Here is a 17,414-nt window from a genome sequence, read left to right on the forward strand (position 1 = left end):
TCCCTTAAATCACAGATAAGTGGGGAAAAAGGAGAAGTGTCTGGAAACCTTATACAAAGCCCTATAAATGTCATTTTTTAATGTGTATGGCGATTTGACAGCTGATAGTACTGAATGATATGACTTGTATGAATGATGCTGCACTATATGAAATTGTCAGGTATGATCAATTTGAATTAATTTATTAAATATTTGGAATTGTGTACATTTTCTTATGACTCCTATTCGTATAAAAAATCTAAAAAAACATAAAATGAAAGAATTTAATAATAATGTAATAAAATATATATAGTGAGAGAGAGATGTCTCTTCTATTCAGTCAATAAGCTTCCTGTAACCTGTAGTTACAGATGGAGCTCACTTCAGCCGGTGCAGCTGTTTCTATGAGCTCGCAGCTAGACAGTTCATGCAGTTCTACGTGACACAGCTACCTGATCAGTGTAGGAGTCGTGGAATAAGTAAGTGACCCCCTCCACATCTGTACAGGTGTGTAACATGGTGACTTCACCCTGACCCCCCCTTGATGGAACCTTATGTAAGACATTAGCTAAGCAGATAGATAGGCAAAGATAAAAATGGCGGTAAATGCTGAGACAAGAGCGTACGAGGTGCTCGCCTGCCTCCGTGTGCGCTTCATGTGGATCCTGCCTGTATCATTGCCCGTGCTCGTGTTGTGAAACTGATCCACAATTGTTGGCTCAGCCAGCCTCTCCCTCTCTCTATTGAGTTGCTATTTTTAGCAAATCCTACTCGTGTCGCCACGGGCTGTGATCAGATCGTTCTCTCCCTCCCATCCTCACCCATCCTTTCCCTCTCTATCTGCAGATTTCGAAACATCATTGAGTCTTGTCTCCAGCTCCGCAGTGCTCCTATAACCTGGGATCACAAGCTCCTCAAACTACTTTCCCTCTTCTTCTGCTTCCTCCTTCTACCTCCCTAGTCTCCTTGGTGAAGATGGATGATGCGGATGCATTAGGAAGTTCACTAACAAGCTGCTGAATACCAGGAAGGTAAGTTGTGATATCTTACATAGCACAGCTCAGGGACTAGGACTAACCCTAGTGACCAGACCTCACTAAGTTATTACATGTACGCTTTATTCCACTTTCTACTATCTTCCAAAATGTAAATTATTACATGTACATTTAATCTCACTTTCTACTATGTTATAGAAGTTGTTTCTTATCATTTACTATATTTCACTTTATAAACAAAATCTATAAATCTCTTGCTAACTTTTTATTCTATTATTATTATTTGAATATAATATTTTATTTTTATTTATATATTATTATTATTATTATTATTATTTAATAATATATTTTTTAGAAAGATTTCCTTATATAGTATAAACTTCAGTACAATTTTTCCCTCCTTTTAATTTTAAGAGAACCCCCCCCCCCCATCTCTATTGGCATGTTTGACTAATTAGCAAATACTTGCACAGGTAGTCCCCAGGTTACGCACAAGATTGGTTCTGTAGGTTTGTTCTTAAGTTGAATTTGTATGTATGTCGGGACTGTAAATTTTATAATTGTAGCTCCAGCCAAATTTTTTTTGGTCTCTTTGACAATTGGATTTTAAAAATGTTGGATTTTCATAAAAACCAGGATTAATAATAAAACTTCATTACAGACACCTGTGATAACTTTATTGTAGCCTAAGGCTAAAGTATAGTAAATACCAAACATCCATTGGTCCGTTTGTAACTAGGGGTCTTCTGTAAGTTGGGTGTTCTTAAGTAGGGGACCGCCTGTATTACCTATTGCAATATTCAGATTTAGCTTTAATAAACTATATCCTGTACAGTTTCTCTCTCATCCCTCCAGGAAGTCTAATTGGGGGTTAATTTCTAATCAACGCTGACAATATTACTCTTTGTAGGGCCACGCCCATTTGACAAGGGCACTCCCTATTGTCAATTAATTAAAAAATCTACAGAGGAACTGCACAACACGGAATTCTGAGAAAGGATGATACTTTATACAGTTGGTATCTATAGTAGATAGATGTATCTTGTAGAACTAACATGTCCGAAGTTATGGCACATCCGATGTTACACAGAGAAGTCATATTGTATTGTAAACCCGTGTTTATAGCACTTGATAGGGTAGGAAGAACTGACCAATTCCGAGTCTCATTACTTCATTCTGGAGAGGAAAGAGTTAAGAGACGGTTCATTGTATTGTGTCACATTGCACTTGTACATGCAGGTATAGCTGACATCACGTTCTGCTCTATTAACTCAATTTAATAGCAAAAGAGCAAGAATTGAAATGCAGTAACAGAGGTGCAGGGGATTAATAACTACTTGTTGTTCAATGACATCATGCACACACTGCTTGGTTTAGTGAAAAACAAATCAATGCTCAGGCCAAAGGAAGGCAGCAGTAAGTGATATGTGATCATATGTAATTAAATCTTCCACCAGGGAGTCACAGAGGGACCAGTAGGTAGGAAACAGGTGGAACACTTTCCCCAGAACATGTAATTTCTGCTATTATCTTACAATAAAATAACTGGTAGTGAGAAAGCTGCTGGTGTTTCTGGCTTCCAACTTTCTATATTTGTCATATGCTAAAATAATATCTTAATTGTACACATGTTAAGTACATGTTATATTGTACTGGGTTTTATAGAACAATCTCTGTGTCTTTATTATAGACGTGCCCAACGGTCTACAGAGATTAGAGGACAAGTCATTATTAAAGGGTTTATTTTACATATAGGTAAAGTTTGTAGACAAAGCTATCAAATCTATCTATCTATCTATTATCTATCTATGATCTATCTATCTATCTACTATCTATCTATGTATCTATCTTTCTGTCTATCTATCTATGTATCTATCTATCTATCTATCTATCTATTTGTGTATCTACAACAATGGATGAAAACCCTCAAAAGTTTTGCGGTGACCATTCAAACTTGGTGAACATGGGACAGATCCACTGATGATCAGCAGTGGCTTTGTCTAAATATTGCCACAGCCCAAGCTCTCTAAATTGAGTTAGTTCCTACTATGGAAGCAGGATAAAATGGTAGTAAAAACCTGTAGCATCAATTGGCATAGATTAAAACCTCAGCAGGTTAATCTTTGTACACAACATGTGAATTTTGTTAAAGGTGTTTCCAAGGAGAACTATGAATGTTCTATCTGTAGAACAATCGGTAGGGGTGGGACAACTGGTACCACCACCATCAGTTGATCAGAAGCAGAAGAAGACAGTTTAGCCTGTATTGTAGCCCCAGCAGATGTATCTATTGAGATGAAGGCCTATTTCAACTTATCATTTCAGAGGGGACTGGAAATAACATATAGAGCCTGCATAGGGAAAAACTGCTAAAAAATGCAACAAGTCATATAATGGCCAAATGTTACTCCTCGTGTAGAAACACAATACTTTAAATAAAGTAAAATAGGCTAATCCATAATTTCCAGCAGCATGCCTTTTATTCTTTACAATACAGATTTAAAAATGTATTTGATCATCTTCATCAACTTTATAGTACAGTCAGTAAGTGGTACCCCTACATGTTACGTTGCATTTTAAATAAAAATTGGCTAATTAAATTGCATGATACAAATTATGCCAAAAAAGGAATAAAAATAGAGAGAAGAAAATTCCTAATTAAACAAATAGCTCAAATAAATAAAAAAAACTATAAAAACGTATTTTCAGAAATACAATTTACCTACACTGTTACTGGTATCATTTCACCATCGCAATCTATACAGTAAAATTTCCAAATAATAACCATAACAAATTCAGTTTTTCATATATTCTTTTAAAAGATTCTATATAATAAAATCTACACCCCCTAAATTTCGAACTTAAAGGGGTCGCCCGGTGACAACAAGTTATCTAACTTGCTGACCTGTGGGGTTCTCATAGATCACGTGAGAATCCGCTGTACCCCAGATGAATACAGCAGCCAGTCGGCATGTGCCCTGTTCCATAGACAGTGAATGAAGTGCTCGGACACATATAGGAAATTGGCGCTGCATTCTTTTGGGGTGCAACAGGGGTACATTAGTCCTCTTTCTTTTGATCCGTGGGGGTCCCATGACTGAGACGCCCACCGCTAACCAACTCTTGAACTATAATAACATTTTCTTTGTATTTTCGTGACTTCACAGCAAATTATCTATAGTGACTTTGTTATTCACTCCCATAGAGTTCCCACAGGGTCATGGTTCAGTAGGCCCAGTAGTCCCGGGCCCAATGGTAACAATCGCTCAGGTTCCAACCATTTAAACCTCAGGCAGTTGTCAGAATAGGGTATTAAAAGTCCTCCTGTGAATTTAGCGCAGTTGCTTACGTGTGACCAGTACCCTGGTCACTTCTGCGGGGCTGTCACAAGGTGATCTCAATCAGCCCCAGAACATTGGTCACATATATGGGAAATTAATCTTGCTGGATCCACTTCTTGCTTTGACTCAAAAAACTGCATCAAATTTTGAGGTGTCATGGGAACAAGGTTTAACAATAATTTTTTTTTGAGACACACTTGGTTAACTCCTTTCAAGTCTGGGACTAAAGTTCAGTAAATTATCAGTATCAACAGGGCTGAAGACCAGTGAGCAGAGAGGTCCATTTGTAACAAGGGGTTGTCTGTAAGTCGGGCGTTCTAGAGTCGAGGACTGGCTATCACTGCCTACTGCAGCTCTCTTTTTAGTGGTCATATTACTTGAGTTTGACAGAATTTCATAAAATCATATTCACACTCCATATGGAAACTGGAGCCTGCTGCTTTTCTTTATTCACATCACAGCATGCTCCATCTTTGCAATTTTTTACTGTTTTTCCACCATCACTGGGAGGAGGGAAGACAGAAACGAAGAGTTTGCATGAAGGAACCTGTTGCAGGATCGGTTGAAAAGCAATTCTCATCTGCCTTTATCATCCTACTGTCTGACCTTATGCTACAATTATATAGAAAGGTAAGTATTTTTAGGTGGCTTGAGACAATAAAGGACCGCAAGTTGTAGTTGTGGAAGGTATAGCAAGAAATGGGCAAGACCCAATATTCATCTAAAAATGAGGCTACAACTGAGTGCTATAAGCTGAGCCATGAATTCTTCCCGGCTGATTGGGCTCTCTATATAGATACTGTATATATACACAGGCAGTCACCGACTTTAGAACACCCAACTTACAGACAACTCCTAGTTACAAATAGACTTCTCCTCAATGGTGAAGCCCTGTTGACACTGATAATTTACTAAACTGTAGCCCCAGTCTTCAATGGAGTTATCAAAGGTGTCTCCAAAGAAAATTTATTGGTAATCCTTGTACCGTGGCAGCTCAAAATTTTGAAAATCCCATAGCCACAGGGATGCAAAAATACCTTGTCTGGACTAACACTTACAGAATATATCTGTTCCGACTTACATACACATTCAACTTAAGAACAGACCTAAAGAAGCTATTCTGTATGTAACACCATTTTGGTGTTTTTTTAGTTTTCCACACTCAGAAAATAGTGACCCTCGTGCCTGTAGGCAGTGCAAGGTCTCTCAGCTCAATTCACTTTAATTTCTAGAGAACATTTCTGGTGTGGAAGAATTTATTTCAGATTACCTGCAACAAGATGAAGTTCACCGGGCATATAAAGCAAATAAGGTTTCCACAGAAACATAGAATGAATCTTTTAATTTTTTTTTTGTAGAACTTAATTAAACCTTAGATGATTTATGCAGAGATGTAATTGACATTTAAAATGAAAACTTTCTACCTAATCCCACAAAATTATGAATAATAATTTGAGATTTTAATGCAAAGTGAAGCTTTTACAGATTTTCCTAGACAACCACCTTTGGCTAATAACTATACATGAAGCTTTAAATGAAAAATTAACTATTCATAGTTAAAATCCATTTAACCCATGTTGTAAGGCATTTAAATAGTAACTGTAAGGTTTTTTTCCCCACAAATCAATAGTTTTTGGGATGTAAACAACATTGCCTATTATCTTTCTTACCCATATGCAGCAGTTTCTTTGCTATACCCCTCAGATTATCTCATTGCTGAAGGAGCTGCTTCCTCTGCCAATGCTGATAAGCCCTGGAGTCTGTAGTTTGTTTATCTGTCGATTTCATGGGAGGGGCTACTGCTCACCGAGGAGGAGGTCATGTGACAAAGATGTCTCTGTGTATATAGCAGGGCTGGATGTGTTCAGAGATGTGGATTTTGCAGATAAACTATTAACCCTTAGTGCTTACACAGCACAGGCTATACACTGTATGTAACTGGTTTGCTTATTACATATTCCCTACTCCTCCATGTGATGGAAGCTGCCAGTCTAGTTACCATATACATCCTGTATGTGCACTGTTCGCTGTTCACTGGATTTACTTGATGGAAACTAAATATATTTAAAGGTAAATTTCTTTGAAAGAGAACACAAGGCATCATGGGATCTGTGGGCAAGCTTACTGGCATGAGCTTAAGGGTGTAGACCGCAAGACATCAATCTCTACCCACTTAACCTCTGGTGAGATTTTGTCAAACATTTTCAGAACAGAAAATGCCATAACTTTGGAAAGAATAGGGTGAGCAGCACAAAGTAGGCATCGTTCTGTTTTTTTTAACCCTTTCACGACCCGTTATAAAATAGCATGTCACGGGTTGGCTGTGGGTACATGGAGAGGGCTCACGGGCTGAGCCCTCTCCTTTGCTGGCAAGTATTTGCTGCATATCACAGCAAAGACTTACCGGTAACACCCGCGATCGCTGCTAGCACCGATGGGTGCTGCCATCTCCCCATGACGTCATCGGGGAGCAGCGATCCATCACCATGACAGCCTCAGGTCTTCATTTTATCCCTCTCATTACAATGTGCTATCAGCACATTGTAGTGAATGAGGAGGAAAATCCCCATATACTACTACACAGTAGTATGGTGGTATGGTAGGATCAATCAGACAACCTAGGGTTAAAGTACCCTAGGGTGTCTGAAAAATAGTAAAAGTAAAAATTTAAAAAAGTAAAAAAAAAATATAATAAAAAAACCTAAAAATTCTAATCACCCCCCTTCCCCTAGAATTATCATCTCAATTAAAGGGGTTTTGAAGACTATATATATTAATGGCTTATAGTATCTGTAGGATAGGTTACAAATAAATGATCAGTGAGGGTAAGGCACCTAACACCCTTGCTGATCAGCTGATTGCAGAGGTGTATGTGGCAAGTCAAGTTGGATGGGTAGGACGCTAAAGGGGAGCTGTCCAGCAGACACTTCTCCTGGCTGCTGACATTAACTGGCAAAAATATGCAAATACATTTTCCAGGATGGGAAAAGAAACATTTTCCTCTGGGTTACAACGTAAGGCAGTCCCTATCAAGCATGACTTTCAAAAAGCCTATTGACATGATGCGGGATAAGAGCCAAACCAGTATTTCTATTTCAGAAGGAACAGAATCCTGACAATTGCAAATCATGCCAAAATACCATACATACAGTGTGTACTGCAACCAGCGCAAACTGACACAAAAGACACAATGAATGAAGAAATGCTTCTAGCATTACAGTGCAATACAGAGTGCAGGTTATCATACACTGTACATAACACCAAATGCTGTGATGGTTAGAATGGGAGTGGGAAAGAAAGTATAGGGAGGGGAGATAACATACCCAAAACTTTATTGACAGACAGGCACAACAGGGGGAGAGGTGATGGAGAGGGATTTAGCCTCCTTCTTCATGTTTATTACTTCTGTCCCAGATGTTATAGTCCCTAAGTAGACTGTGGACCAGCCAGGATGGTCTTTCTTCGGGATGGACAAAGTCAGTCAGTTTCAAGTGAGGACTTCCCTGGCATATCAGGTAGCTTCCTTCAAGACTTTTATAAGGCCCTAACAGTATGTATGGAACAGGCCATAAAGCACTGAATGGATTGTCATGGTATTCGAGTTTCTGAGTTTCTGTTCCACGGTATCCAACAGACCCTATAAACATGGGCACTCCCCCAATGGGTGCAAATATGTTTCTTCATTGAAGTTTTGGTAATGCATAAATAACCCTTTAAATGACCATTCACCACAGTTCCGGGGTCCTTTTCACATGTCTGTTGAAAAGTCTGTTGCATGACACATTAGTCCCTACAGTCTCTTCCATACTAGCAGTGACTCCTGGAACAGCAGTGTTCCTAGAACAACAGTTCCTTAGCACTGATGAGCTTATGAATGGTCTTGAGTTGAGGATCAACAGTGCAATCCGTTGAATAACTTTGGTCAAGTGTTCTTGCCAGGACTTTAGGACTTTTCCATCCTTCCTAATCCAGATCCAGAGTCCAGCACCATTCCATTTACATCCCGTAACTGCAGCACCACTGTATCTCTCATGTAGATTGGGGGCTTTAGGGCTTCCTGGCAGGTATTCCTCAGTGGCTGCTGCTGTTTGGAGGAGGTTTCAGGGCTTGAAGCTGCAACTCTGGTTACCTCCTCATTTCTCTACTGGATCGTCTTGATAATATTCTTAGTCTTCTTGGTCTTGGGGACAGGGGACTACTGGTTTTCTTGGTCTAGCTTGAAGATAGCAAAAGTCTTCATATTTCCTTGAAGGCAAATTATACCTCAGATATATTTGCCAATGGTCTGTCGCTAGTAGGCCCTCGCTAATCACTAGAGTAGTGTTACTTCCGGATGGCTCTTTAGAATTCTTTCTTCTGGTGTTTTGCGATCCAAGTGTGTACAAGCTCTATGGGCCACATTTATTATTTCAAATCTGGTCTGTGCTATATAATCACACTGTTGTATTTTTAAGATTTTTTCATAATCTAATTGCAAAGATGTTTTTACGTCATTCTTGCAACTGTTACAAGGGCAATTAATTTATCATTGTTTGTGGGTGTGTAACACTGTGTAATGGTGGATTTAACTTTGTGATTGTTTAGAATTTTGCACAAAAAATTTCAATGTCACTTCAATCCCCTCCTTACATAAAAGCTGCTGCAATTATTTTACTCTTTTTGCGATTATTTAAAAAAAAAACACTGCTGAGAGATTTATTAAAGGGAAAGCGTAATTCTGCTAAATCTGATGAGCAGTGAGGCTCTAAAGTCAGAGATAGAACTATCTCCCCCTATGTTCATAAAAGATCAAATATGGCACATAGATAAATACTGACAGAAAGGCTATGCTGCTATCGTAAACCAACAATAAGTGGATCAAAACTTAGGATTAATCCAAAGATATCAATTTTATTATCACATGAAAATATATACAAATATCACTGGGACCTAAAAACTCCTATTAATAAGCAAAAATGGTGTTGGACATATACTACAGTACTCATCCTGGTCTCAAATATATGCACAAGGGTACAGTACATAGAGTATAGAAAGGCACTAGAATCAAATTAATGAAACAATTACTGAACAATATATATCACCATTTGTAAGATTAAAATGCTAGTGCAAAAATAAGCTGTAAACAAAACCAAGCAGGCATATATCACAAAACGTACAATGCACATACACCATAACCAGAAGGCAAAATGCTGAAGTGATTACCAGTGCAACGCCATATGTAAGGCAAAAGTGCTAGATCGACTACATAAAATACAGACCAGGCTGAATATCAGTACAGGAGAGACCCAGGAGTGATCTGTCCTCCACAGACCCCGACGCGCGTTTTGCCGTCGCTTCCACCTAGGGGGTACAAATATTGCACATAGTTTCAGAAGCGATTAGGTGATACAACCTTCATGATATCTGTATATCTCCTGCCAAACCAGTATTCCATAAGGAACAGATATACTGAATGGGCTATTATTCTGCACCATTTCATTAGGCCTTCTGATAAAGTCATGTTTGCTGTTAAAGGGGGTTTCCCTACAAGGTAGCCAAGAGGCAAAGACGTCCTTTTCCCATCCTGGAAAACAGTTAATTAATTACTTAATTATTAAATATAAGTGTGGGAGGAACCCACGCAAACATGGAGAGAATTCACAAACTCTTTGCAAATGTTGACCTGGGTTGTACTTGAATCCAGGACTTCAGCACTGCAAGGCAGAAGTGCTATTTGCGTATTTTTCACTCTGATTCCCCAGTAGAACATGAATGGCTAGTTGTGGTGACTAGTATAGTTGCCTAGGTGGCTTCTATAGTATGGATTGTTGATTTTATAATTAATAATTTGTGACTTTGATTGTTTTAAGGCATACCTAATAAAAGTTATAAGTTTTAGTTCATAGCCATGCTGATAATATTAAGTCTCACCAGCAGCGGTGGCCTTTAATGGCAAATTCTCTTCAAGGAGTTTTCTTATTTCCCTGGCATTGATAATGATAGCTGATGGGATCCTATGTTGTAACAAATGAAATAAAGACCAATGGGGGCTACCAAATAAATGGAGCTGGAATAAATCCATTTTAGGTTTTTTATTGTGTTGTCTGTTGGTGCAGCAAAAATGTACAAGTTATTTATACCATGTTCTCAGGTTTCAGTTTTACTAGGCTCCATTCACACAACTGTATTGTGGTCCATAATCTGGGCACAAAAATTTCGGCCAGATCACAGCCCCCATAGTGGTCTATTACACAGAGTAACGGTGCAGAGAGCATACTGGGGGCATTCACTATGGCAAATAGCATTACGACTTGTATATCTACCAATCCATGTTAGTTTCTCTGTTTCCCCGGCCTGCACGCCACTTTTGGTATGCTGGAGCGGGGAGCAGTGCAGTCAGAGGTAGGGGTGGGGGAGGGGCGGTGGCTATAGCAGAAATCTCCACCAGTTCAGATGTGGTTTTAGGTCCATACTAGGTTGTGACAGGGCCCATAGCCCTGGGAGCCCATGTTCGAGTAATAAACAGTTATAGAATTTACCAATACAGTTTTTATTAGATGTCTTCCTACTTATTTTCCACAGGAAGCTTTGTTGTTCACAAAGCTTCCTGTTGAATGAAAGCAAGCAGAGATCTAAAAAACAGCAGGGATTTGATAAAGTATATTGGAAAACTGTATAAATTTTCATTAAACAAACAATATCAATTACTTGCTGAAAGTGGACAACCCCTTTAAATAAATGTTTGTTACATTAAGGGGTGGGATTTTTCTGATTCATCTGTAATATTCCTTCCTAGATGTCAGTAGGGATGTACTCCCCGGAGAGTCATCCGGCAGCTTTTACCCAGTTGAGAGCAGTCTCACAGCAGCCCTTTAGCTTCTTTCATAAGGTTTCTGTACGAGCATGCTGGGAGCCTTATGGAGGATTTATGGACAACTCTAGATTGAAAGATATAAACATGTGAACATACTTGTCAGAGGTTGTCAGCTGAAATCTATTCTATATTTAGAATCAAGAGAGTGGACAAAGTTATAGCACCTTCGAAGACAGCTAAGAAAAGTTCCGTTTTCTTTGGTACAATACAGCCAAAAGCTCAGAATTTACACAAAAGAAGCTGAGTCAGTGGGGGGTGCCAGGAGTCAAAACCCCCAACTATCTAAAACATGGTAGAAAAACTAACTTAGAAGATTTTGCTCATAAATATAGATATAGTGGTACAGATCATAATGAAAATGCTAAATTTTCTTCCCTATTTTTATAAACAATGGGCCGGACTCAATGGAATGAGTGGAAAAGGGGCAGGGCTCACACAAGTGACCTTGTGCACATTTTTGTTATAGACTTAGGCTATCTGCACATGAAAGAGGCAAAAATCATCCAAGAATAGTGGACAATATTATCTGTTTTTCACAGCCAAATTTCTCTTGCCTGATCCTTCTAAGCTATATATATATATATATATATATATATATATATATATGCACTTTGGAGATTACTTAAAGATATCAATTGTGCTAGGTGTTACCCTTTTGGTGGATATACCCCTTTTGTGTTAGTGAGGTGGGCAGCTAACTCGGACCATTAATATTGGATTTCTTCCATTAACATCCATTGTAATTAATTTTGTTTGAATATGTTAATTGAATAAAAATCCTATTTAATTTTATATTTGAGAACTGAGTGGCTCCTTTTTTTCTCATATGGTATTGAGGTGTGGCTTGATAGTTGGACAGCTGATCCAATGAATGGCATCTAGGAACTCCATAAATACTTAAACCCTATTTCACTCAGGGGTGGTTACACTTTCTCTTTTCTGATATTGCTATATTTTGACCCTTGCTTAGTTTTTAGACTACTGCTTGTCTCCCGATTCTGTACCTCATCGCCATATTGGTTTTGACTCAATTATTCTGACTGTGCTTGTGTATGTCTATCTGTCTGTTTATCAGTCTATTCATTTGTCTTCTTTTCTGAGCCCTTATTTGGCGTAGGGACTGTCATTCAGTTGTCCCCAATGTGTTAGCAAAGAATAGGCAATTAGGCAGGGACAGAGGTTGGAGGCTAGCTAAGGGCATGTAACTCTTTATTTGCCTTGACAAGCAGTCTTTATCTTTTAAATAACAAACTAGTCAGTAGAACAAAGTGGTAACAAGGTGTCTTTTGTTATTCTTCAGTCCTATTCAGTTTCATGTTTAAGAGGGAACATAGAGTGCGGAGTGTTGCTAAGCACAGCCACTTAGGCACATGTTGATTAACATATAACTCTTCAATTTGGGGATTTCCATTCCATATCCAATGGGACAGGGATTGCTGTGAAAAGTAATATTTGCAGTTGTGTAGAATACATTAATGCCATATAAAGAAAAATCAATGAGAAATATTTTAAGAAAATGAGAAATTGTAAAGTTTTAACTTATATAGTATAAATTAACCTCTCTTGAACACCCTCCCCATACGTCTTGTAATTACCCCTTGACATTATGATATGTTAAATGAACTAAGTTAAAAGTTTGATAGAGACAATGAAATACTAATGAGCCACTGACAAGATAATATTCCCACTGTAACCTGCTGCACCTCTGTTATTGTGTTATTATAAAAGTATATATTGAGTGTCTCGTTATTATTACTGACATGTATCACAGGGAGCCTTTTTTCAACTCAGCAGCGTATTAAAATAAAATATGAGTCATGAAAAAAATATTACAGGCGCCTTTTATACGAGAACAAAAACAAGAGCAACAAAACCCAGTAAATGACATTTATTTGCACCATCATTACTTTTTATGTTGACTCATATGTGGCTTAAACTTTATTACATTAATCTTGCTCCTTTTTAAGAAATACGGTACATTTTTAGTATGCTGAAATAAAGAAAACTGAAGTCGTGACCCATTACAGAACAGCTGTATCATCCTATTTGACTCATCAAATAAAACTAGGTTGCTTGGACTGCATTATGGAGAGAGGAGCAGCTGGTAGAAAGTAACAACAAGAGCATCCCAAATATCCTACACAACTATACAACATATTAATAGAAATAGGTACACAAAGATGGGTTTTATTTATGATTTGGTGTAGATTTTTAGGAAATCTGTGTTCCCCCTTCATGCCACTTTTATTAACCTTGACTGTCGCTACTTACAACATTTTGTATACATAGTAATTTATAAATATTATTATAGCTAGAGATGAGCAAATCATTCCAGATCATTCACTGATTTTGCTCCAATTGTTTTGGAGATTGATATAAAATCCTCTCTGTCTTCTAAAAGATGGATTTCTCTTTTTAATTCAAAGGTCCTATTTTGTTTCCTTTATATTCATCTTATTCATCGTATATTTTACCGAACCTAGATGTTAACTCTAACGTAACCCTAATGAAAATATTTGGAAATGTATAAATCTTTAAGTTCAATTTTTTTCTGGTGTCCTCCATGTTAGACGATACAGCAGGATGTTCAGAATTCATAAAACATAACCTTTAATATTATCAGTTAAAGATAAAACTATTAAAAAGATACCGCATCCATAGGTCTCACCAACCTCTCTAATGACAATTTACAACTAGTAATATACAAGCGGTCCCCTTCTTAAGAACACCCGACTTACAGACGACCCCTAGATACAAACCGACCACTGGATTTTGGTAATTTCCTTAACTTTAGCCTTAAGCTACTATAAACAGTTATAAAAGTTATCAAAGGTGTCTGCAATTAAGCTTTATTGTTAACCTTATGACAACCCAAATTTTTTAAAATCTAAAAGCCATAGAGACCAAAAAAAATTTTGACTGGAGTTACAATTATAAAGTATACAGTTCTGACTTACATACAAATTCAACCTACAGAACCTATCTTGTATGTAACCTGGGGACTGCCTGTACTAGGCTTAATATTCGGAGACCAGTAAACATTCCATGTCACAATGGAGAATAGGAGGTTAGTGGCAGACGTCCCAAAATGTTGCATCAGTGGGTAGGTAAATATTGCCTCTTGAATTCCCTAGGGTTCGTAACTAACCCCAAGAAATGACTTCTGCCCTTACAATCCTTTTATTCCACATGTCCTGACTTGTTTTGTCCTAGAGAACTCATCGGAGGTCTCATTAGATCAGAGCATGATGGAGACTGAAATCTACACTGTCTATGTAAGTGGAGTACTACTAAGATTGGGCTATTACACTAGCAAGGGGGACATAATAACAAAAGCTTCCTTGATGCTCGTGTGTCCCCCCCTCATCCTCACAGACTGTAAACTCTTGTGTCACCCCCTCATCCTCACAGACTGTAAGCTCTTGTGTCATCCCTCATCCTCATAGACTGTAAGCTATTGTGTCACCCCCCTCATCCTCATAGACTGTAAGCTCTCGTGTCACCCCCTCATCCTCATAGACTGTAAGCTCTTGTGTCACCCCCTCATCCTCACAGACTGTAAACTCTTGTGTCACCCCCTCATCCTCACAGACTGTAAGCTCTTGTGTCATCCCTCATCCTCATAGACTGTAAGCTATTGTGTCACCCCCCTCATCCTCATAGACTGTAAGCTCTCGTGTCACCCCCTCATCCTCATAGACTGTAAGCTCTTGTGTCCACACCTCATTCTCATAGACTGTAAGCTCTTGTGTCCACCCCTCATCCTTATAGACTGTAAGCTCTTGTGAGCAGGGTCCTCACTCCTATTGTTCCATATGACTGTTTGTTCTGTGTAATGTCTTATTATATTTGTATATGTTCCCTATGATTTGTAAAATACTATGGAATATGATGGCGCTATATAAATAAAGATTATTATTATCCTAGGACTAGGGAGTTCTACCAATTCCTTAAATGGGAGACATCATCAACCTTTTCTGTACTGCTTCTTGCAAACTAGTGGAATTTCCTTTTAAGCAGTTGCAAATCTGCCCAGCGATGTCTTTGTTTCCTTTGCATACATATTGGAGGTAGTAATCTGCTTCTTTCTTCTGTGAGCACATTAAATACAAATGCAGCATGAATATCTTGTCATTTTGTAACTAATGGAATACAATAATTCTTTTCACAAAAACAATATATAATATTAAAGAGCGATTGAACGGATGCAGTGTTTGTGAATGTGCCATTATATATCACATTATAACTGCAGCCATCTGTTCTGAAAAGCTTTCATTTATAGATGACTGTCAATACTAGGCCTCCGTGTCTGGGAGTACTGTGATTTATACTGGTTTGGGGAGATTAAATTATTACATTTGTTATGAATATTTCATGTTCAGACAGCAAGCTCGGTTTCGGATGAAGTGGTTATTACATGATTGCAGTAAATAACAATCTGGTGGTACTGTGCACTGTGTAAAGTAGTTGAATTTGGAACTTGGTGACTTTAGAACTTTCAGCCATCTGGAACTACACCTAGACTAATATGGTATTTTATGACCCAATAATTTGCCCAATGTTGCACTTGAGTTTCTTTTGGCCCACCCTTCATAAAACGCTACGAAATAGGCCCTAGTAGTCTCCATATTTGGTTGTCTTTTTCTGCCTTTCAGGGTACCATAATTAGGTTAGAGCCTGGGATTACTGGAGGATCCTTTGTCACTCTATTGGGCCAGTTCAACACCAGATTTATGTGTATGATTGCTGGGGCCGGACTATGAGCAACAACGAAAATCGGGGTCCAGAATGGCCCATGTGAATAGAGCAGTGGGACAAATGCAGGATATAGGTGGATATTTCTACTGTCCAAGTATCTCCTCGAAATCCAGTCCCACAAAAAACAAAATTCCAAATGTACATTGCACCTTTATAATAATGTGTAGAATAAAAGTAATAGATAAATATGCAGTCCAACATAGCTCAGTGTGTCATTAGGTTCATTTCCAAGTGAAAAGTCAATGGTTTGAATCAAGAAGAAGCCATGAAGAAGATTTCCCTAAAAAATAGAAATAGCCTCATCTAGCTTATCCAAAGTTATCATGCAGCCAAGAAAATTGCCAAACTTCAACATGTGAGTGAGTACCATGATAGTTGGAAGAATATGAAATTAAGTGCATCCATCCACTATAAAGCCAAGAGGTGTACATCTAGGAAAATTATTACAAGATCTGCCAGTTCTGGGGGTGACAAATATGGCAATGAAGGTGGGTTGTGCGCTTCATGATAGTGAGATAACAGATGACCATTTAAGCACCATGTCCTTGCTATTGCTTACTTGCTTAATTTTACAGTTACCAAAAGGACCTGGGATAGGGAGCTGAGAAGTGATCTCAAGCCCCCGCAAAAGGCAGAATAGTAGAGAGGCAAGATAGACAAAAACAGAGTGCAAGCCTCCTGTAAAACCGTAAAGACAGATGTAATGATTAGAGCATAATTCAGGACTCAACTGATAACGTTGGGTATATGAGCACTGAATAATATGTGTACAGCAACTGATTTTCACTGTCCATGTTCCACTGGAGACAAGGATCCCGGAATTGTGTAGACACATGTCTGAGACCACATGGAACACTGAGTATTCAAGACCTGTTCACACACGAACTCCGAGTGAATTGTAAAGTGCTGTTCCTTCTTTCTTCTTCAGGCTATACATATACAATTAATTTTAAAGTTAACATAAGTTACATACATACCTTATATACTCGAGTATAAGCCGACCCGATTAAAAGCCGAAATGCCTAATTTTACCACAATTAACTGGGAAAACTTCTTGGGCATTGGTCACAGAGTCCCCCAGTAAAGAAATGCCCCATTCTACACTCAAGTACTTTGGGTATGAAAAGGATGCCAGCGTTCCAGCAACAACCCATAGCATATGTTGAGATTGGCAAAGAAATAGTTCAATAACAATGAAGAATAATTGCTTGATTGGCCCCCAAGGTCCCCAGACCTCAACCTAATCGAATATATGTGTGTAAAGTCGAAGTGAGCTGACCAGTATGCACCAACATTTGGAACATGTAGAAGACACCTGGGAGACATGCATGAATATTACCAAGAGCATGTCTAGAAGGATTCAGGCAAAGGTGGATTTACAAAATATTAACAACATTTTAAAAAATAAAAATTGATTCTTATAAGCAACAATAACAATACAGTTACATGACAAGAATCTGCAATTCTAAGCATATGCTAAATAGTTGC

The 17,414-nt window shown here is 38.3% G+C and overlaps 1 protein-coding gene across 3 annotated transcripts in view; it reads left to right on the top strand.

The window, feature by feature from the left end:
• Positions 1-377: 377 nt before the first annotated feature.
• The window catches only part of HDAC9 (histone deacetylase 9), a 344,873-nt gene continuing 327,836 nt past the window's right edge, over positions 378-17,414 (top strand). Inside the window, exons 1-2 of one of the 3 annotated variants that reach the window (XM_072153802.1) lie at positions 378-458; positions 826-1,010. The gene's annotated coding sequence lies outside the window, so the exon portion shown is untranslated. Of the gene's footprint in view, positions 459-682; positions 1,011-17,414 lie in introns of those variants that run through there. The other 2 variants (XM_072153804.1, XM_072153803.1) reach the window with 2 other exon arrangements.

This window comes from Engystomops pustulosus, chromosome 5, assembly GCF_040894005.1.
Source record: "Engystomops pustulosus chromosome 5, aEngPut4.maternal, whole genome shotgun sequence".
Lineage (NCBI taxonomy): Eukaryota > Metazoa > Chordata > Amphibia > Anura > Leptodactylidae > Engystomops > Engystomops pustulosus.